Source organism: Antechinus flavipes, chromosome 2 (genome assembly GCF_016432865.1).
Source record: "Antechinus flavipes isolate AdamAnt ecotype Samford, QLD, Australia chromosome 2, AdamAnt_v2, whole genome shotgun sequence".
Classification (NCBI taxonomy): Eukaryota; Metazoa; Chordata; class Mammalia; order Dasyuromorphia; family Dasyuridae; genus Antechinus; species Antechinus flavipes.
Window position 1 is genome coordinate 593,337,105 of NC_067399.1, and position 24,250 is coordinate 593,361,354.

General features: G+C 36.3%; 1 pseudogene; it reads left to right on the forward strand.

Annotated features, from left to right (window-relative positions):
* Nucleotides 1-23,510: 23,510 nt before the first annotated feature.
* LOC127546927 (translationally-controlled tumor protein-like) lies at nt 23,511-23,880 on the forward strand (annotated as a pseudogene).
* The last annotated feature ends 370 nt before the right edge of the window (nt 23,881-24,250 follow it).

The window sequence follows — 24,250 nt, forward strand, 5'->3', positions numbered from 1 at the left end:
CTCCTGTGTATTTGTATTCCCAATTGATTATTTTTTCATTTGTTTCTTTGTGAAACTTGCTATCACAGATTCAAAATCTTCTATTTCTTTTTTGCTATATAGCTCATAAATTCTGCTCTCACAATTCATTTCTCCATTAAACCTTTCTGGGGCAGCAAATTATAGTACCATGTTCTCTACAAATTCCAAAGAATCTTTTAGATCATCATTTATTAGTTCATTTTCCTTTCTTTTGTAGTATTTATTCATAAATCCCTAAACTTATTTGCTTGATATTAGTGGAATATAGCTTCTAGGAAAATATAGCAGCGATTTGGGGGGGCTTCTGTTCTGGCAATCTAATTCCAAAGTCCTTTGACTTTTGCTGCTTTTCCCCCTTCCCTCTTTCTCCCCTCCCCCCCCTCCCCAAACCTAGGAATTCTAAGTAGATCACTCCTCAGTCAGCTTCTGGCTCAGTCCCACACATCAAGTTCCTTAGAAAGTAGTGAATAGATCACTCCTCAGTTCATTGCTGACTGTCAGATAGATAATCTGTTGGTCAGTGATAACCACATTCCAGAGACCACTCCTCAATTCATTGCTGACTGATAATCAGGTCAATGAGAACCAAATTCCAGAGACTATTTCCCATCCTACCCATGGACCATGGAATTAGCATGTCAATGATAGAAAACTGGATAAATGTGTCTTCTTGCTTCTGTTTCAGCTCACTAGTAACAGCTAGTTACAATTAAAATAAACTTTGCCCCTTGACTAGAAAATAGGTTCAAGCTTACAAATTCTTTTGAGACACTTTGCCACACCGGTCTCCAAACTTTTGGGGTCCCCTTCCCAACCTCAACATTAGGAAGCCATATTGATGTGTTTGAGATTCAGCACACCAAATATGAGATTAAGTATGAGCAAGTAGCAGCAGATGTTGGGGTTTGGTCATGTGAAGACTTCATAATGGCCTCTCTCTTTGGCAAAAGGTAGGTTTATTTAGGAGAAGAGAGTACAGACAAAATGAAGACATATAATAGACACCAGAAGAGGTAAATATAAAATGGAATTGTAAAAGCATATAATTAGGAATAGGTTTTAACAATTAATAATAGAAAAGACAAGTTCCCTAGTGGAACTCACAATTAACCAGGAGAAAGGGAATATAACATGAGGTAGGAGTATATCCTTAACTGGCAGGTTAATCCATAAAGGAGTTTAAATCTCTAAAGCAGGGGTCCTCAAACTACTGCCCACGGGCCAGATGCAACAGCTGAAGATGTTTATCCCCCTCACCCAGGGCTATGAAGTTTCTTTATTTAAAGGCCCACAAAACAAAGTTTTTGTTTTTACTATAGTCTGGTCCTCCAACAGTCTGGGGGACAGTGAACTGGCCCTATATTTAAAAAGTTTGAGGACCCCTAAGGAGTTAGTTATATGTGGGACAGGTACTAGTTTCCCAAATTAACTTTCCCAATTTAACTAATCAGAGACATCTTTAGCTACAAAGAGAAAGCATTTATTTAGTTCCTGCAGGGAGAGGTCCAGACACACATACCTAGGAGCCATCCCACCTCCCTCCATGTACTCGTGGAACCTGACCAGCTTCCAGCTTGTCAGAGATTTAAAAAGCAAAAGGTTTTTCATTGGATAGACTAAAAAGATATAATCATCCTTGACCAACGGTCATCAATGTTATCTGTTTCCCTCAAGTCACTTCCTGTAATTTCACTAACTTCATGTGATTTAGTCAAACTGAGAAAACTTCATCCAATCAGTCCCATTCAGTTAGCTGTAAGAAGGAGAAAAATTCCATTAGGCATGAAGACAGGGGATGGGAAGAAAGATATCACAAGACAATATATTAAGCACCAGGAATAGTAAATATAAAATAAAATTGGGAGAGCAATAAGGTTACCAAGGGAAAAAGTTTGGAATTTTTAAAGGAATTATGCCATTGACTGGCAAGCTTAATCTATCGAGGAGTTTAACGCCTAAAAAACTTTAATTATCTATCCAAAAGAGAAACACATCATGAAACATAGTGGAAGGATGAGAGAAAAAACACTATGAGGCATGGAGAAGGGAAAAAAGAGAAAGACACCATAAGTACCACCACCAATGGCTATAACTCAAAAAGGATTCAACAGAGATGATGTGGGCCAGAGGTAGATTTATAGGGGAAATTTAACTTCAGGGGTTTGACATAATTTGGCTTTCTGATTGAATACCATAAAATGGAGTTACCCAAGACCTCCACAGGGTGTGGGGACTATGAGATTGAACTGATCTCCATCAGTGCCTTCCCTACTTGTCTCAGGGAGTAATTTATCAATGCTTCAGGCTTTCCCTGCCAACCCCACCTAGTGACCCAGGATATTTCCTTCTACTGTTAATGTTTCCCTCACTGATTTATCTGCTTATGTTCAAGATCTCCCTGAATTTTCTTCTTTCTGAGCTTTCGAAATTAATTTCAATCTCGTTTTCTTTTTCTTTTTTTCCCTATTGCTCACTCTCTAGTTCCCTTCACTCTGATGGTGCTTTCTTTGGGGACTGGATTTCAAAGTTTCTCACCTTTTTCTCTATAATGGGAAATGAGAGGTTCATCAGGGTAGGTCTTTGTTTTAAGTGACTTTTGGCAAAACAGAAATAGTCCCATTTGGATCCCGAGTTTTCCCCCTAAATCATATCCTATTACTCCCAATGTCCTGTCCCATTTCATTTTTTCTGTTTGTCAGTTCCCTGGCCCAGGAGTTGAGAGGACTGCCACCCTAATGTTATTGTAACTAGGGGTTGATTTCTCTAATATTTGAAGTTATGTTTCCGAGGCTTTGGAAGCAAGAGGGGGAAGCCATGGTGTAGGGTTGAGCTCTACTTCCAAACCAGCTATAGGTTCTGCCTGCTTCCCTCTGTTCTTCTACTCTTCCTGTAAAATATTTTACAGGAAAGAATATTGTCACAGAACTGCCCTACAAGATCCCAGCAAATTTGTGCTGGCAGCCTAGAGCCAAGATTTCCCTAGCTCTGGTCGGGGTGGGGGAGGACTAGGATGTAGGATTGATGAGGTCAAGTTAACAATATCTAATTTGAAATAAACGTGTGACAAATTCACATTTGTGAATTTTCTTTGCTTTGCAGAGCAGATAGTTAGCAAAGAAAATGACAAGTTTCTCAGCAGAATTCACAATTAACCAAAAGGTTAATTAATCCTCAAAGTGGAAGCAAGTCATTGACTGGCCGTTTAGATTTACCAGAATTTACTGAATTAAGGAGAAAGATATCCTTAGAGGGAAGCTACTAGGGGGTGGGAGGGCATAGGGAGTAACTTCATAGTGGGCTTAGTCCTGAAAAGGACTTAGCCAAGATCTTTATGATAAGCAGATTTTTTTTTTTTTTTGGTAGGGGAAATATAGCCTTGAGGTTTCTCAGGTGCAAAGACTGGAACTTAAAAGGGAGGGTCAGAGAGCTAGATGGAATGTATCTGGCTGATCAGGTCCCAGACCTGTCTAAAGATAAACTAGTCAGTGGCTAAGATAACAGGTAAAGATAATGTGGAATGTTGAAAGGGATGTGGGAAAACTGGAACACTAATACATTGTTGGTGGAATTGTGAATGGATACAGCTATTCTGGAGAGCAATTTGGAACTATGTTCAAACAGTGCATGATTTTTGATCCAGCAGTGTTTCTACTGGGCTCATATCCCAAAGAGATCTTAAAGGAGGGAAAGGGACCCACATGTACAAAAATGTTTGTGGCAGCCCTCTTTGTAGTGGATATCCATCATTTGGAGAATGGCTGAATAAGTTGTGGTATGTGAATGCTATGGAATATTATTGTTCTGTAAGAAACAATCAGCAGAATGATTTCAGAGAGGCCTAGAGAGACTTATGTGAACTGATGCTGAGTGAAATGAGTAGAACCAGGAGATCATTTTACACTTCAACAATAATACTATTGTGATGATGAGAACCATCTACACCCAGAGAGAGGACTGTGGGAACTGAGTGTGGATCATAACATAGCATTTTCACTTCTTTTGTTGTTTGCTTGAATTTTATTTTCTTTCTCACTTTTTTCCCTTTTTGAGCTGATTCTTCTTGTGCAGCAAGATACAAATTTGTATGCCTAAAAAAATTGTTGTAAACTTTTTGACATGATTTTATTTCAGTGTTTGAATCAGTATAATAATGAAGTCTTCATTTCAAAATTTATTAATAAATTAATGAAAAGCAAAAAAACAAAAATGCCAATCAGGATAGTCTGGGAAAGCTAACTTTTTTGTATGGAATTATGGCTGATAAGAGTTTATATTATAACTGTCTTAACTTACAATAAGATAGTCTGGGAAAGCTAAGTTTCACCATTGTTTCAATAATTGTTGCAAATGTCTTTAAAGATGCTACCTAGATTAGAGACAGAATGGATGAATTTACAATAGGACTCTGACTTCATTTTATTCTATATGAACAGGATTTGGGTAGAGAGTAAATCATATCAGAACTGGGTCTGTTGCAAATTCATGGATTGATTCTTTGAGTTAGCTAGTGTAGCCTCCCTGAGGTCTTAATCTCCCTAAGAGTGATCTCAATTTTTTTCCCCTTTCCTTTGGGTTCCTTGTGTCCTAAAGCAGTGTGGTCAAACTCAAATAGAAATGGGTCTCTATTAGTTGAATATTGACTTAAGATACTATGTATGAACATTATCCACCATATTGTATTACATTTTTATTTCATTTATTTATTTATTTATTTTTTTGCTGAGGCAATTGGGGTTAAGTGACTTGTCTAGGTTCACATAGACATATAGGAAGTGTAGATAGGAAGTGATTTGAACTGAGGTCCTCCTGACTGCAGAGCTGGTGCTCTCTCCACTGCACCACCAAGCTGCCTTTAATTCATTTTCTTAAAACATTTCCCAATTACATTTTAATGTAGTTTAAGCAGCACTTAGGAATTTTGAAGCTGGAAGGCCATAAGTCTGACACTTCTTTAAGAAGGTGAAGACAGATGAAGTTGATTTATATTTGGCATATATTTTCTGTTTTAAAGAGATTTGAGAAATTATGTTGTAGAAATCTTAATGTCTATATTTTTTTTTCAATAAATATAAGGTGAGATTTTCTCATAATAGTGTGGAAGTGAAGTGGGATAGGCCACAAAAAGGATGGCATATAATTCCAATAGATTTGGAATGGAAAATGGCATCTGCATCCAGAGAGAAAACTATGGAGACTGAATATGGATTGAAGCATAGCATTTTCACTTTTTTTTGTGTTTATTTCTTTGCTTTCTTTCTCATTTTACCTTTTGGTCTGATTTTTCTTTTTTTTTTTCCTTTTCTTTCTGTGTGTGTATGTGTATGGGGGGGGGGGGGATGTAATTGGACTTAAGTGATTTACCCATGGTCACACAGCTAGTAAGTGTTAAGTGTCTAAGGCCAGACTTGAACTCAGGTTCTCCTGACTTCAGGCCTGGTGTTCTATCCACTGCACCATCTAGCTGCCTTATAGTCTGACTTTTCTTGTTCAACATGACAAATATGGAAATATGTTTAAAAGAATTGCACATATTTAATTATTATCAGATTGTTTGCTATCTTGGGGAAGGGGGAAACGAGGGCGGGTGGAAGAAAAATTTGGAATGTAAAGTCTTATAAAAGTCAATATTGAAAACAGTCTTAACATGTATTTAGAAAAATAAAATACTATTGGAAAAAAAATCTTTTTAAAAAGAGATGGCCTAGAAACCTGAGGAAAGAAGAGAAGGTTTGAAAGTCCTAAAGTGGGAATGCAATAAAGAATCAATTATGATTCATCATCAGAACTAGGGTCCCTCACTAATGCATTGTTGGTGGAGTTGTGAACGAATCCAACCATTCTGGAGAGCAATCTGGAATTATGCCCAAAAAATTATCAAATTGTGCATACCCTTTGATCCAGCAGTGTTTCTATTGGGCTTATATCCCAAAGAAATACTAAAGAAGGGAAAGGGACCTGTATGTGCCAAAATGTTTGTAGCAGCCTTATTTGTAGTGGCTAGAAACTGGAAAATGAATGGATGCCCATCAACTGGAGAATGGCTGGGTAAATTGTGGTATATGAATGTTATGGAATATTATTGTTCTGTAAGAAATGACCAGCAGGATGAATACAGAGAGGACTGGCGAGACTTACATGAACTGATGCTGAGTGAAATGAGCAGAACCAGGAGATCATTATACACTTCGACAATGATATTGTATGAGGACATATTTTGATGGAAGTGGATCTCTTTGACAAAGAGACCTAACTGAGTTTCAATTGATAAATGACAGACAAAAGCAGCTACACCCAAAGAAAGAACACTGGGAAACAAATGTGAACTATCTGCATTTTTGTTTTTCTTCCCGGGTTATTTATACCTTCTGAATCCAATTCTCCCTATGCAACAAGAGAACTGTTTGGTTCTGCAAACATATATTGTATCTAGGATATACTGCAACATATCCAACATATAAAGGACTGCTTGCCATCTAGGGGAGGAGGTGGAGGGAGGGAGGGGAAAAAAAAATCGGAACAGAAACGAGTGCAAGGGATAATGTTGTAAAAAAAAAAATTACCCTGGCATGGATTCTGTCAATATAAAGTAATTATTAAATAAAAATTAAAAAAAAAAAAGAACTAGGGACCGAACTTTTAGACCAGAGTTCTTTCCACTACACCCTCAGCTTCTCTGTTTTGCTCTTAAAACTTGGCTGGGGACAATGAAGTGGTTCAGTGGTTGAGTGTTGGTCCTGAAGCCAGGAACTTCTCTTCATGACTTCAAGCCTGTCCTTAGGCACTTACTATTTGTGTATCCTTGAACAAGTCTCTTAACCTTGTTTGCCTCAGTTTCCTCATCTATCCCATGAGCTGGAGAAGGATCAGTTACCTTCACGTATTCTTGTGTAACATTGAACTTCATGGAAATTCACATGAATGTCTGAATCTTGGGTATTTGCTTTCCCTCTAAAAGATTTAGTTCATGATAAATTTTCTTACTTTTCCCCTCTGGTAAATGACATAGCATGATTATTAAACTCATCATTTTACATAGATACAGTTCAGTAAAAAATGTGGTTAGACCAGAATATGCTGTCCCACAGGTTTCCCCATGTTCTGAGAACAAGTAGGATTTGTGGACCATAAAAAAACATCACTAAGAGTAAGTATCCTTATTAGTAAAGCTACTGCATATATTCTTTTTTTTTTTTAATTCTCAATATATTTTATTTTTCCAAATACATGTAAAGATAGTTTTTAACATTCATTTTGATAAAAATTTGTGTTCTAAATTTTTCTCCCTTCTTCCCTTGCCTCTCTCCTCCCCAAGAGAGCAAGCAATCTGATATAGGTTAAATATATTCTATCCTTTTAAACATATTTCTATATTTGTCATGTTGTGTAAGAAAAATAAAACCAAAAGGGTAAAAATGAGAAAGAAAACAAACATACAAATAAAAAGGTGAAAATATTATGCTTCTATCCACATTCACTCTCCATAGTTTTCTCTCTGAAGGTGATTGGCATTTTCCAGAGCAAATCTATTGGAATCATTGTATATCTTTTCCCTTATTCTTTTTCTTTGATAAGAACAGTTAATCTTTCATGGTGGTTGTCCTTTAAAGTTTTTGTAGTTGCTCCAGGACATTATTTCATTTAAGCCTCAAAACAATCTTGTGAAGTAGGTGCTAACAGGTAGCATTCCTTTTTTATAGATGTGCACCCTGAAACTGAGAAAGGTTATTTAGCCAAGGTCACAGACTTGTGTTAGAGAGATAGAACGGTACCTGTAATTGTGATTTCATAAATATAGGAAACTTCCAGGTGAAGAAACTCCCTCTAATATTGAACATCACATCTCTGCAACTAACAGTCTTAGAGAGTGTCCTGGAGTTTCAAAAGTGGCCTGGAGCTCTCAAAGCTTGAGTGAGTTGCCCAGGTTCACAATAGTCAATACATGTGTAAATCAGGACATGTAGTCAGGTCTTCCAACTCTGAATCCAACTCTCTATTTACTATATCTTACTGTCTTTCAAGTGTCAGAGTCATACTCTAAACTCAGGTCTTTTTTACTTTAAATCCAGGATTCCATTCACTATGCTCTATTTCCTCTCTCTGAAAGTTTACACGTCATTCAAGGCCCATCTCAAATACTATCTGTTCCACACAGTCCTAGAATTATAAGATTCAACTATATAAGGTGCTTAGAGATTAATCCCTTCATTTTACAAATAAGCAAATTGAGGTCAAATATCTCTTCCACCTTAAACACACAATGTAAATACTATCTACTTACACAAATAATGCAAGTATAATACAAGATATAAATAAATTTATTGACATCCATAGATTTGGCACTTACCAGAAAATAAAAGAAGGCTTTTATTGTGTTTAAGCCTTGTTCTCTGAACTACACTACCAGCTATTCAAGGGAAAAAAATAATGTTTAATTATAACTATCTTCATTTATATATAACATAGTATGTATGTAATTAAAAGTTGTTTGCAAAGTACTTTTTTTACATTATTTCATTAGATCTTCACAGCAAATTAAGAAGGCATCATTGAATCCATTTTACAGATTTTTAAAAACCAGAGCAGCACCCAAAACCCAAAGCTTTTAGGACAAGAACTCACTAATGGGCAAAAAATGCTAGAAAAACTGGAAAACAATTTGGCAGGAACAAGATATAGACCAACATTTTACACTACACACCAAGATAAGGTCAAAATAGCTACATGGTTTAGATATAAAGACTGAGACATAAATAAATCAGGAGAGCAAGAAATAGTTTACATGTAAGATCTGTGCATAAATGAAGATTTTATGATTAAATAAGAGGTAGAGAATACTATGAGATGAAATGAATAGTTCAGTATATTAAATTTAAAAGGTTTTGTGCAAACAAAGTCAATGCAACCAAAAATTAGAAGGAAAGCAAAAAGCAGGAGAAAAATATTTCCAGAAAGTCTCTCTGATAAAGGCCTCATTTCTCAAATATATAGGAAACTGCATCAAATTTATAAGAATACAAGTCATTCCCCAATTGATAAATGGTCAAAGGATATGAATAGACAGTTTTCAAATGAAGAAATCAAGGCTATCTATAGTGACATGAAAAAATGCTTTTTGTGAATCATTATTGATTAGAAAAATGCAAATTAAAACAACTGTGCATACTTTTTGATTCAGCAGTATCTCTATTGGGTCTATATCTCAAAAGAGATCATGAAAAAAGGAAAAGGATCCATGCTAGGGAACCTAGCAACAAGAATGTGTAGGGAACAGAATAACAAGAGTCTTTATTAATCTTGAGACCCTTCATCTGTACCTTGCACACAATGCCCCATTTGCATAGGCAACAAGTCTGTGCAAAAACATGTCTTGTGCAAACCTGACCCTTGTGGTCTTTGGCTGGTTGGATCTTGTCAGCTCATTTTGGGAATGGTTGTTGAAGCCTCGGGAATAAGTTCTGCCTCACTGGTTAAAGGTCCAGAGTACACACCCTGTAGACACGTCAGGACAGGCATTGAGCATGCACCAAATCGAGATTGCCCCCGCTGTCTCAGGAGTTGGGCTCCTGGATACACAACTAAATACATACTTGTTGCTGGGACACCTTGGCAGGGGAGTTGAGAGGGGTATAAGTACAGGATAGCAGAGAGAGAGAGAGGAAGCAGAAGAAGGGACAAGATGATGTAACCAAGCAACAAAGCTACTGCCTTAGTGGTGTCAGACTACTCTGTCGTATCCAGAGCAATCCGAAGGTCATAGAAGCCACGATAATTGGGTAAGTGCTCAGACTCCAGTTGGTGTCAACAGATCTGCACTAGCTGAGGACCCCAACAACTGGCGCTCCAACATGGACAAACAGAAGTTAGGGAAATCCAGGTTTTGAGCACCCAGAGACAGAATAGCCACTTAGCCTAAGCTGTGGGGCGGTTAAGGCCAGGGAAGTACTATAAGCCTTCCAGGATGGGATCTGAATTCAGTTTCCCTTTAGTGACATCCTTGACTGTTGATGTGTACAGTAAACAGGTATATAAATTGGCTAAACAGAAACACATCACAGTACATCTTAAACAGTGCAGTAAGTTTGTAAAAATTCTTCTGATAGTGTCCCTATGGTTGGAATACATGGGACTTGATCCTGACAAAATTGGCACTAGAGGGTACCAAATGATGTCTTATGAGGACACAACTCCTGATGTCTTAAGAGACACAGATTTTATGCTCTTTGGGATAGAGCAGCTCTTAAAGGCCCCACTCTCTGTCTACTCACTCTGAGTACACAGTGCCAGACTGGAGGATCTCTGAGTGGGGAAGAAGCAGCAGAGCCAGAGTTAGAAACCTTACCTCCGCTTCCACATTTTCCTCCCCCACCGATTGTATCCATTGCTGCTAAAGTATGAGTATCCCACTCCCAGCACTCCAAAAATTTCTACAGAAACTAGAGAGCCCAAGTATAAGGGAACAGAAGGAACATATTGGATAGACAGGCTTGAAAACCTTCTTGTGGCTTTCTTACAGCAAGCATCAGTTAAAACTCCCCCCACGGGTTGTACAGTTTCATTGAGCATAATAATTCATCCTGTCAGTCTCCAAGGCATGCAAAACAGTCCAACTTTGTGTCAGTGGTATGTTAACAAAGTAATACAACCGGTTAGGCAGGAATTTCCCAATGCTTTGATTGTCCACTATATGGATGATCTATTGCTAGCAGTAGATGCTAGTGATGAAACTCAGTTACAATATGTGCACCAAACAATCCTTACTGCATTGCAGCTTAATGGCTTATACCCTGCATCTGATAAAACTCAAACTCAAACCCCTTTTTCTTACCTGGGTTATGTGGTGGCCATAGTGTATGCTTCTCTACGTCCTCCTCAATTGGATATGACCAAAGTGAAGACTTTGAATGATTTTCAAAAGGTGATTGGGTTGATACAATGGATGAGGTCAGTAGTTCCCATTCTACCTTCGCTAATGAAGCCCTTATATGACATTTTACTTAGTGATCCTTCACTATTGTCCCCCCAACAGTGGACTCCAGCAGCCAGAGACAGTCTTTACTCTATTCAACTGTTATGGTTTAAACGGCTCGCACATGTAGATCCCACTCTTCCAATTGAGTTAACAATACAAAAAGATGTCCCCATGTATGCCATGCTTCATCAAGGAGAAGACCCTATCGAGTGGTTGTGCCCTCGAAGAACCACGAAGGTCATAGTATCTTGGACAGACTTGCTGGCTGAATTTCTTTGGTCCTGCATACAAAGGACACTATGGCTTAATGGGACCTACCCAATTGTGCATGCTCCCATACCAGAACAACACATTTTAGGTATTACACAAGACAACTTGTTGTGGGCCTCCATAGTGTCCTTTGTAAGCTTTAAACCTACCTGTGATAGTCTGTATCAAATGACCAGTCCCTTATGGGTCCCGCCTAAGATAATATTTACAGAACCAGATGTGCGCCTAACAGTGTTCATCGATGCCACCAATCAGGGAAAGCTACGATAGCATGCCCTAGTACCAATCAACAATGGGTTCTCCACACCCCCTATAAGTCTACTTAACAGAATGAACTGTTTGCTATAATTAAAACATTAGAATTCTTCCCTCAGACATGTCACATTGTTTCAGATAGTGCCTATGCTATAAAGGCTCTTCTTTGTCTGCCTTTTGCCTTCATTGAAAATAGAAATACTAATATATCTTTCTTGATTCAAACAGCTCAATCAACACTTCTCACCCGAACCTCTCCTATGTTTATCATGCATGTTCAATTTCATACTGATGGTCCTGGTCCCATTTTTTTCAGGCAATCGAGCAGTGGATTCTTTGCTATATTCTTCATCAGTAGAAAAAATTTCTCTCTCTTCTTCAGCTGGAGCCACTCATGAGAAGTAGCATTTATCTGCTAGATCACTGCAAATACTGTATGGCCTTAGCAGAGAGGAAGCGGCCACATTAATTTGCCAGTGTGTTATATGTGCTCCCTTCCATTCCCCTCTTTCAATTCCCCCTCCACAGAATCCCCGTAGTGACTGTCCTAATGCCCTCTGGCAAATGGACGTTACCCATTGGGGCAAGCAGCTTATTTACGTTACAGTAGATACCTTTTCCAAGTTTCTATGGGCCACTATTCAACCAGGTGAGACTACCAGGCATGCCATCTCACATCTGTATCACTGTTTCTCTCTTGCAGGCCCTCCATCATGCCTTAAAATTCTCAATGGTCCCGCATATTTCTCTAAAGGCTTTGCTCTCTTTTTACAGGAATTTGGGATTTGCCACCTCACAGGCCTTCCATATAACCCCACAGCCAGGCAGTGGTTGAGCATGTTTAAGACCGTGCTGCAAAAGCAAAAAGGGGGAGATGGAGGTGGAGGATAGGACACTTAACTCAAACCCAATTGGATGCTGCTCTCTATATACTTAATTTTCTTCAGTTTTCAGCTATTGACACTCTTGCACCAGCTTTACGCTTCTTTGCTATGCCATAGGTCAAAGATTCACAGGTTTCTCCCCATACCAGAATGGCTCCAAAACAATGGTGAGCATTGTGGAAAGATATACCAGACAGGTCATGGAAGGGGCCGGGGGTGGTGCACAATGGGGGATAAGGTATGCTTATATCATTCCAGGTCTTGATGAAGACAGACAGTGGGTGCCAACCCCCTCCTTGCAACTCCTGGGACCTTCAGAAAAAGAAGAAGAGCAGGACATGCCAGTCAGCAGAAAAGAGAGAGCAGAAGAGACGACCGAAATGGCTGTGTCATGGACTTGTTCTAACTAAATCCAAGAATTAGCAAAGCTTATTGCTGACATTAATGCATTAGCAAAAAATTTTAGCCTCCTTAATGATACTTCTCATAACCTTATTGATTGGATATACCAACATACAATGCCAATACCCTCATGGTTGTCTCATATTTTACTGTTAATCGCTTTTTATTGTATTACTGTTGTGCTTTTACCTTGTATTTTCAATGCTTTCTCTCTCTCTTAAGACAGTCCCTTGCAGGACTGGTAGCTGAGTGGCACCCACTTCATAGAAAACAAAAAAGGGGGAAATGCTAGGGAACCTAGCAATAAGAATGCTAGGGAACAGAATAATAAGAGCCTGCATTAATCTTGAGACCCTTCATCTGTACCTTGCACACAATGCCCCATTTGCATAGGCAACAAGTCTGTGCAAAAACATGTCTTGTGCAAACTTGACCCTTGTGGTTTTTGGCTGATTGGATTTTGGTCAGCTCATTCTTGGGAATGGATGTTGAGGCCTCGGGTGTAAGTTCTGCTTCACTGGTTAAAGGTCCAGGGTACATAGCCTGTAGACACATCAGGACAGGCATCGAGCATGCACCAAATCGAGATCGCCCTCGCTGTCTCAGGAGTTGGGCTCCTGGATACAGAAGCTAAACACATACTTGTTGCTGGAGCACATTGGCAAGGGTAGATGAGAGGGGTATAAGGACAGGACAGCAGAGGGAGAGAGAGGAAGCAGAAGAAGGGACAAGATGATGTAACCAAGCAATAAAGCTTCTCTAACTGCATTAATGCTTTCAAACTACTCTGTCATATCCAGAGACATCTGATGGTCGTAGAGGCAATAATAATTGGTTAAATGCTCAGACTTCAGCTGGTGTCAACAGGTCTATACTAGTTGAGAACCCCAACAGACCTACTTGTGCAAAAATGTTTGTAGCAGTTATTTTTGGAATGGTGAAGAATTGAAAACTGAGTAGATGCTCATCAGTTGGAGAATGGCTGAATAAGTTATGGTATATGAATTTAATAGATTATTATTGTTTTGTAAGAAATGATCAGCAGGATGATTTCAGAAAGGCCTGGAGAGACTTACATGAACTGATGTTAAGTGAAGTGAATAGAACCAAGAGAATGTTGTACGCAGAAACAAGAAGATTGTGAGGGTCTTGACTTTTCAACAGCAAGGTGATTCAGGCCAATTTCAATAAATTTGTGATAGAGAGAACCATCTGCGTCCAGAGACAAGACCATGGAGATTGAATGTAGATCACAACATAGTATTTTCATCTTTTTTGGGGGGGGGGTTGTTGTTTGCTTGCTTGTTTTCTCTCTCTCTCTTTTTTCCTTTTAGATAAGTATAGAAATATATTTAGCACATAGAATAATTTACCTCTCAGACCTGTGGAACAGGAAGGAATTTATGACTAAAGAAGAACTAGAGATCATTATTGATCACAAAATAGAAAATTTTTATTATATCAAATTGAAAAGTTTTTGTACAAACAAAACTAATGCAGAAAAGATTAGAAGGGAAGCAACAAACTGGGAAAACATTTTTATAGTCAAAGGTTCTGATAAAGGCCTCATTTCCAAAATATAGAGAGAATTGATTCTAATTTATAAGAAATCAAGCCATTCTCCAAATGATAAATGGTCAAAGGAGATGAACAGATAATTCTCAGACAAAGAATTGAAACTATTTTTAGCCATATGAAAAGATGCTCCAAATCATTATTAATCAGAGAAATGCAAATTAAGACAACTCTGAGATACCACTACACACCTGTCAGATTGGCTAGAATGACAGGGAAAGATGATGCTGAATGTTGGAGGGGATGTGGGAAAACTGGGACACGGATACATTATTGATGGAATTATGAATACATCCAGCTATTCTGGAGAGCTATTTGGAACTATGCTCAAAAAATTATCAAACTGTGCATACCCTTTGATCCAGCAGTGTTACTACTGGGCTTATATCCCAAAGAGATCTTAAAGAAGAGAAAGAGACCCTATGTGCATGAATGTTTGTGGCAGCCTTGTTTGTAGTGGTCAGAAACTGGAAACTGAGTGGATGCCCCTCAATTGAAGAATGGCTGAATAAATTGTGGTATATGAATGTTATGGAATATTATTGTTCTGTAAGAAATAACCAACAGGATGATTTCAGAGAGGCTTGGAGAGATTTACATGAACTGATGCTGAGTGAAATGAGCAGGACCAGGAGATCATTATTTACTTCAACAACAATACTATATGATAATCAATTCTGATGGATGTGTCCCTCTTCAACAACAAGATGAACCAAATCAGTTCCAATAGAGCAGTAATGAATTGAACCAGCTATACCCAGCGAAAGAACTCTGGGAGATGACTATGAACCACTACATAGCATTCCCAATCCCTCTATTTTTGTCCATCTGCATTTTTTATTTCCTTCACAGGTAATTATACACTATTTCAAAGTTTGATTCTTTTTGTACAGCAAAATAACTGTATGGACGTGTATACATATATTGTATTTAACATATACTTTAACATATTTAACATGTACCTGCCATCTGGGAGAGGAGTTGGGGGAAGGAGGGGAAAAATTGGAACAAAAGGTTTTGCAATTGTCAATGCTGAAAAATTACCTGTGCATATATCTTGGAAATATATATATATATATATATATATATATATATATATATACACATATATATATAGCAGAATTGCACAGGTTTAACCTATATTGGATTACTTGCTGTCTAGAGGGGAGAGGAGGTAAGGAGTGAGGAGGAAAATATGAAACACAAGGTTTTGCAAAGATGAATGTTGAAAACTATCTTTGCCTGATTTTGAAAAATAAAAAGCTATTATTTAAAAAACTGAAGAAAAAAACCGGCCATACTTTTTGATTCAGTGATATCTCTACTATATCTTTATCCCAAAGAGATAAGAGAAAAGAGGTGGAGAAGGACTATTTGTACAATAATATTTAAGGCTGTGATTTTGTGATGGCAAAATATTGGAAACTGAGAGGATGTCCATCAATTGGGGAATGACTGAACAAGTTGTGATATATGATTGTAATGGAATACTATTGTGCTATAAGAAATCTAAAAAGATTTACATGAAGTGATACAACATGAATTAAATAGAACCAGGAGAATAGTGTACACAGTAACATTAATATTATACAATGATCTACTATGAATGACTTAGTTACTCTCGATAATACAATGATCCAAGAGAATCCCAAAGGACTCATGACAACAAATGCTAACCACTTTTTAAGAGAAAGAACTAATAAGAACTATTCTTCCCTCATAGCTCTGAATGCATAGTGAAACAATCTGTTTTTCACTTTCTTTCTTTCTTTCTCTCTCTCTCGTGTGTGTGTGAAGTTGTCTGTCTGGAACTAGCTTCTAACCTATAAATGGTAGGAGCCAAAAAGATAGCCCAAATGGGGCCACAAAGTATTGATACTTACTACAATGACTGAAGAATAAGGAATGATACTTCAACTGAGTCTCAAAGAGAACTCTAGGTTTGAAGAAGTTGAGAAAAATATTCCAGTTATGGAAGACAATATGTTCAAAAGTATGGTGATCAAAGTTGGATGAGGAATAGCAAATAGACCAGTTTGGCTGAACATGGAAAATATGTACAGTCTACAAATGTAGAGGGCCGGAACTCTGGAGAAGTATACTTGAAACAAGGTATTAACCCAGTGGAATTGATGAGATGAGGATTCTTTAGTACACATATATTTAATACTTAGCATGGTGATGTAATGGTTCTCTAGTTCACACATACATAGTGTGCTGTAATGATGTAATCATACCAAGGTATTTTAGGGCTGAGGACTGGAAATGAGACATTACATTTTTGACCATCCTCCTGGTGGCTCTCCTGACTTCATCATTTCTCTACCTAAAGACCAAAGCCCTCCTTGAAAGGACTTCCAGAAAGCTAGCCCGAATATTACAATAAAGATAGACTGGAGCCATGTCATGAAGGGCTTTAAGTAGCAAAGAGAGCTACTGAAGCTTCCTGAGAAAAGGAATGAAAATTGGGTTTTAGGAATATCAATTTTGCTATTGTGTAGAGGTGGAATTCAAAAGGGGAGAGACTAGATAAAGGAGAAATTACAAAGAAGCTATCATAATAATCCAGTTGAAAGGTGGAGTAGAGAAAAGGGTTTAATGTTAGGGACATAGAGAGTCAGAAATGATAAAACTTAGAAGCTAATTGGGAATGGGGTAGAATACTAGAAGTATGTCTAGAAGTATGGTGATATCTTCAATAGAAACAGGGAAGTTCATTTATATAAATGATTACCAGATCTCTAGGTTCAACCCTATTCTCTACCCTAAACTCTAACCCTGATGTCTGCAACTACCTGTTGGTCATTTACAACTAGATATCCTACAGATATGTGAAACTCAGCAATTAAAACACTACTCATTAAATTTATCCTCAAACCCAAGTCTCTTCTGAATTTCCCCATTTTTGTTGAAGAGATCACCATCCTCTTAATTAACAAGGTTTTTATTATTAGTGTCAACCCTGATTCCTCATTTCCCTCACCCCATATAACACATCATTTACTAAATCTTACTGACTCTAGTTTCACACCTTTTTCTTTGGAACACTCTTCTTCAGTCACAACTTTCCCTTTAGATATCTTTTTCTTGGACAATTACAATGGCTTCCTAATTGATCTTTCTGCCTCAAGTCTTTCCCTGCATTTTTATCTGTTCTTCCCTCATATCTTCCAGAGTGATTTTCCTAAAGACTAAATTTGACCATGTCACTCCTCTATTCATTAAACTCTAATGTTTCCCTGTTATCTATAGGACCAAATATTAACTTTTTTGTTTGATATTTAAGACCCTCAGGAATCTGGGCCCAACCTACCTTTCTAGATTCATTACATATTTCTTATACATTCTATATTTTAACCACACTGGTCTTCCTATTATTTCTTCTACAAAATGGTCCACTTCCCATCTCTTTAGCACTGCATTGATTGTGGAGTGCACATCCTTCTCTTCCTTACCTCTTAAAAACCTTAGTTTCCTTCAAAATCCATCTCAAAGAATTATGTTCTACATAAAACCTTTACTGATTTCCCCAGATACTAAGATACTCATCCAAAATGATAATCTATGTATGTGTACATTACATATATACATGTAAATATAAATAAAATCTGTATGATTATAAGTGATGTGTATGTATACATACATGTGCCTGTATGTACATACTTGTGTTTTTCTCCTCTGATAGGAACATAAACTCTTTGAAGACAAGATTTGTTCCTCTTTCCTTGTATTCTGATAGCTTAACACACTACCTGACAGGCACAGAGTAGGTGCTTAATAAATGCTTGCTTATTGATTAGTTGACAAAAGCACTGAAGAGAAAATGAAATCCAGTTTTGGATGTGGTAATTTGGGGATACAAACAGGACTTCAAGTTACAACTGTTCATCATACAGATGGAGATGTTATGCTGGAACTCAGGAGAGCAAAAAGGCCTGGATGTGTAAGTCAGTCATTTGAACAGAGATTACAGAATCTTCCTAATGGGTATCTTGGGGGCAACTGCAATCACTTGAAACCATTCAGAATCCCAATCACTGAAAACCAATGAGGAGTTGTATCTATCTACTAACAAGGTCCTAATACTATATTTATACTCTATAATGGGAGAGGAATGATCATCAGAATGACTTGGGAATTCTTCTGATTGACCTTCCCTTCCATATCTCCCCATTTAATTAGTTATCCCAATGAACCAAATTGATGTACTTTAATAAACAAATGGTCCATATCTCTAATTCTGAATATCCTTCTATATCCAATGTCTCCATTCCTTTTTATTCATTGTTCCCTCAGTCCTTTGTACTATAATTCAATTCAACAAATATTTATTAAATACTATGCAAAGCATGTGCTAAGGTGCAAATATTCCCTACTATCAAAGATATTTTTTAAATATTTAAATAATATTTAAAATATTATTTTATATTCTATTCTCATTGGGAAGACTAGGATGAATCATTTAAACAAGTATGAATAATAACAAGGAAAATTGGGGAAAGAAAATACATTAGGAACTATATAACATGGAGCTTAGAAGGGAGATGGGAGAGACTTCTCTTAAGGACATTTTGTATAGGTGAAACTTGTTTGACCTCACTATTTCAAAACAGTTAGAAATCCAACAAATTTGCTTTTAAAAATGCAGAATAACAAAAAAAAAAAAAGAAATCCATATAAAAAAGTCCTCCTAGGAAAAAATAGACTGCCATAGTGAAAAAGGAAAAAAAAAAAGCACCACTCATAATAATTAGGGAAATAATATAGAATAAGAGAATACTAAGATAAAATCTAATTAAAAAAAGAATAATTATAAAATAAATTTATAAATAAAATTAGAATGTTACTAAGAACCCATAAAAGAGAATGGAATTGTTACAAGAAGCCTAAGATTAGTTAGAATATAGCTGAAAGAAGAAATGAGAAGTGAATTTAGAGGTCTAAATGAAAAATTTGAAGGGAAAATAGCTTGAAACCTTTGCAAAGAAATGAACAGACCTGAAATAAAGAACAGAGTATTTAGAGCTAAAATATTCAATGTATAACGAAAAAATTTTTGAGCAAAAAAAAAAAAAAACCATCATTATATTGGAAAACCAATGGAAGATTTGTTACTTAAAAGAAATTGATTTGTAGTAATAACTTAAGAATCATTAGTCTCTCAGTAGAGTATAATGAAACAAACAAAAAACAATCCTGGATGCCAAATTTCAGGAAATTATTTTTTAAATTACTAGCAAATATTGCAACTTTATGCAAAGGTGAAATTTATAAATTCCAGATAATAAACAGAAAAATCCTAGATTTTACTTATCTAGACATATGAGTATAAAAGTGCAGAGCTTCCAAACTAAAGAGAAAAAATTGCAAGGTGCTAGGAAGATAATAGATTACATAACCAGAAACTCCAAAAAACATAAGAGAATGGAAGAATAGATTAGAAAACAAACTCCCCAAATTTGCTATGTAGAAGAAAGGTACTTAAAACATAAATTAATAGGGAACTAGATTGAAATATTGGCGTACAATTTTTATTCTTTGATTGAATGTAAAATAGCAGCAACCATAAGCATGATCTTAGATGAATCAATAATAAAAATAAGTATTATCAAGAAAGACAAGTACATTAGGTTATGCTTATATATACTATGAATAATAAAATAATACCATTATTAAATATGTATCCTGAATGTAATAGCATCTAAATACTTAAAGGAAAAGCTAATTGAATTATAGGAAGACAGGTAGTAAAACAGTAGTTGATATTGACTTTACTATGCCTCTTTCATATGTAAGCAAATCTGATAGAAAAAAAAATAAGCATCTGAACAGAATGGTTGAGAAACTAGATATTGTGAGGAGTACTCAAGAAGTTAGGTTTCTACTGATATTTTCAAAACAGGATGAAGGGTGGAGTGAACTATCTTGTTAAGATATCATCTCCAACCAATTACCCTGTGAGTCAAGGAATTGGCTAAACAACTAAATTCCTGACAAAGGGATCCAGGTTTAATCCCACTCAAACCTGCTAGGATCAATGATGGGATACAAGTCTTTTGATAGATAAAATGGGTGAATAAAGAGGATTGTAAATCAGAACAATTGTAGCTCTGTAAATCCAACTAATTGTAACTAATTTTGACTGTAAATCTGAACCTTGAAGGGAGGGTTAAGGAACTGAACTAACAGTATAATGCTTGCTGCTAATTCTGAATTCAGTATATCTTCCTTGGGAGTACACTTGCTTCACACAAGAATCAAATAAAGAATCCTTTTTTTTTTATTTTAAAAAAGTATTTGGTTGTTAACAATACTCCTGGATTAGCTTGCAACCAGGCAAGCAGTGGGCAGCAGCAGCTTGTCCTGGGCTTATTCCTCATCTGGCTAAATTCCATGGGGTCTTTTGATTAATAATATGATAAATCTTTGTCAATTATTGAATAGGGATATTAAGAACCGTTTCCATTTTTTTCCTCCAACACACAGCACTTTGTGTGGAACAGAGTGCTAGAATCCCCTTACCCAAATTGAATATTTGGAGGGGTCTCCAGATGCATACAGAAAAAAACCTTTATTTAATTCTTGTGAGAAGCAGGCCAAGCATACCAATTGGACAGTTCTGCATGGTGTATGGCCTATGACAGAAGTAGAAAAATGGCTTTTATAGCAAAAAAGACTTAGGCACACTCTCCTCCCTTCCTGATGATTTTTAAATTCATTGGATGGATTGAAAAGGAAGTAACCATTGACCAATGGTCATCAATGCTGTCTACTTCCTGACTTTCTGAAGCTTAGACCTAGGGTTTTACCTTTTCTGCCTACAGTCCTCTAAGAATAGAAATCACATGATTTCCTGAAACCTAGATTTGAGGTCTGACCTATGGTCTAAGCTACAGTCTCTGAAAAATGTTCACTTGTTCCCATTCAACTTTTATCTAACTTGTACATGTAGCAGGGCAAAAAGAAACCCCCCCGCCTTTTTTTATTATAGTTTTTTATTTATAAGATATATGCATGGGTAATTTTTCAGCACTGACAATTGCAAAACCTTTTGTTCCAATTTCTCCTCTCCTTCCCCCAACCCCTTTCCCAGATGGCAGGTTGACCAATACATGTTAAATATGTTAAAGTATATGTTAAATACAATATATGGATACATATCCATACAGTTATTTTGCTGCACAAGAAGAATCGGACTTAGAAATAATGTACAAATGTGAAAGAAATCAAAAATGCATGCAGACAAAAATAGAGGGATTGGGAATTCTATGTAGTGGTTCACACTCATTTCCCAGAGTTCTTTGACTGGGTGTAGCTGATTCTATTCATTATTGAACAAATGGAGCTGATTTGGTTCATCTCATTGTTGAAGAGGGCCACGTCCATCAGAATTGATCAAGTATTGTTGTTGAAGTATATAATGATCTTCTGGTCCTACTCATTTCACTCAGCATCAGTTCATGTACGTCTCTTCAGGCCTTTCTGAAATTATCCTGCTGATCATTTCTTATAGAACAATAATATTCCATAACATTCATATAGTTATTCAGCCATTCTCCAACTGATGGGCATCCACTCAGTTTCCAGTTTCTGGCCACTACAAAGAAGGCTGCCATAAACATTCTTGCACATATAGGTCCCTTTCCCTTTTTAAAGATCTCTTTGGGGTATAATCCCAGTAGTAACATTGCTGGATCAAAGGGTATGCACAGTTTGATAACTTTTTGAGCATAGTTCCAAATTGCTCTCCAGAATGACTGGATGTGTTCATAATTCCACCAACAATGTATCAGTACCCCAATTTTCCCACATTCCCTCCAACATTCAGCATTATCTTTTTCTGTCATCTTAGCTAATCTGACAGGTGTGTAGTGGTATCTCAGAGTTGTCTTAATTTGCATTTCTCTGATTAATAATGACTTGGAGCATCTTTTGTTATGGCTAGAAATAGTTTCAATTTCTTTGTCTGAAAATTTTCTAAGAATCCATAATTTGTTATAGAAAGTCAGAGAAAACATTTTTGTTATTGTTAGCTTGCTTTTTTTTTTTCTTTCTTTTTTTTTTTCCTTTTTGATCTGATTTTTCTTGTGCAATGTGATAAGTAGAAATATGTATAGAAGAATTGCACATGTTTAACATATATTGGATTGCTTATTATCTGGGGGAGAGGGAGGGTAAGGAAGAAAGAAGAATTTGGAAGACAAAGTTTTGCAAGGGTGAATGTTGAAACCTATCTTTGCATATATTTTGAAAATAAAAAGCTAATATTAAAAAAGAAAAAAAGAAAAAAGAAAGAGAAATTAATTATATCACTAATATACCATAATATGAAAAATAGAAACCATAATGGAAAAATATTCTGAAGGACAGATAAGCTGACTGGAGATGAAATAATGTTGCCCTAAATAAAAGATGATAGAAAAAGAAATTAATTTTATAAATAATAAGTAATCATACTTGTTGGAATCTTTACAAATTGTTAAGTCATTAGAGTTGATAGAGACAATAATTATCTAATTTAGCATGGTTTGGTATCCTTGATCTGATCTTACAAGGAGGTTTTGGGCCAGAACCTGAAACAAGGTACTAAGTAGAACTAATTGATACAATGCTTGTATTCACACCTTTACACATTGGAGTTCACAAGTATGGGAGAATCACAAAGTTACAGAATTAAATTAGATAATATGGTGAAACTTATGGGATGCAGTTAAATATCTCTTAGAGAAAAATGTTCATCTTAGAACACTCACATTTGCTTAAATAAAAAGAACCAAGAAGACCAAAGAATATAGCAAAAAGCTCAGAAAAGCAATGAATCATTTAAAAACAAACATCAAAGTGGAAATTTTTAAAATTAGAAAGAAATAAATTGAAAACAAAAAGACTATTGAGCTAAGTTAAAAACAAAAAAAACCTAAGAGCTTAAAAAAAAAAAAACTAATGAAATAGATAAATCATTAGCTAATCTTATTTTTGTAGAGGAAAAAAATTCTTTTGGAGTTCTCTCTTTCCACCCCCCCCCCCTTTTTGCCCCCTTTCCTCTCACTACTGTCCCCTTAAGATGAAATATTCTCTAATTCTACAAAATTTGGTAGCTCAAGAATGAGCTGTGCCTTGAGATGTAAGGGAAGATGGCCAGCAGAACAAAGCAGACTATTTATTCACTCATTTGTGGAAATGCCTCTGGTGAAAGTCCTGAGGGTGAAGGACAGAGTCACTGAAGTTGACATAATAATGAACCATCATCTGCAGGAAACTAGCTTCACAAAAGAATCTTACAAAAAATACATCAAAGATTGTCAGAAGTCAAAGGCAGACTTGAGGGACAAAAGCTAGAGTAAAACCTTTCATGATGCAAGCTACAGAACAAATCAAGCAAATCCTTGCTAATTTCAAAAACCAGCAGTCCTTTATTGGCAAAAGCATGAAATCAAGGTGACTTTGTTATACTTCCCTGAGGATGGTATGATCCCATTTATGATTTTCCTTAAGAATGATTAAGAAACTGGAAAAAATTAAATTAAGCTGATTATTTCAAATTATAGCAGGGTTTGGACTGATATTATGTTATCTTTATTCATTTATTTTTGACCTGAATTTATTTGGAGTGGAGATTATATATATATTTTTAAAAAACCATGGCATGAAGAATATTTAAATTAAAACATGTGAATCCCCCCTCCCAATTGCAAAAGCAGAGGAAAAACAAAATTAATTATTAACTCATTATGAAAAAAGGGAATTAAAATAAATAATAAAGAAATTTTTTAAATTATCATATCCAAATTGTCTCCCTATCATCTCCATTTCCTTTCCACTGGAAAATTAAGCTCTGACTCTGGAACTTAGCTGAACTCTGAGAGTCCAATTT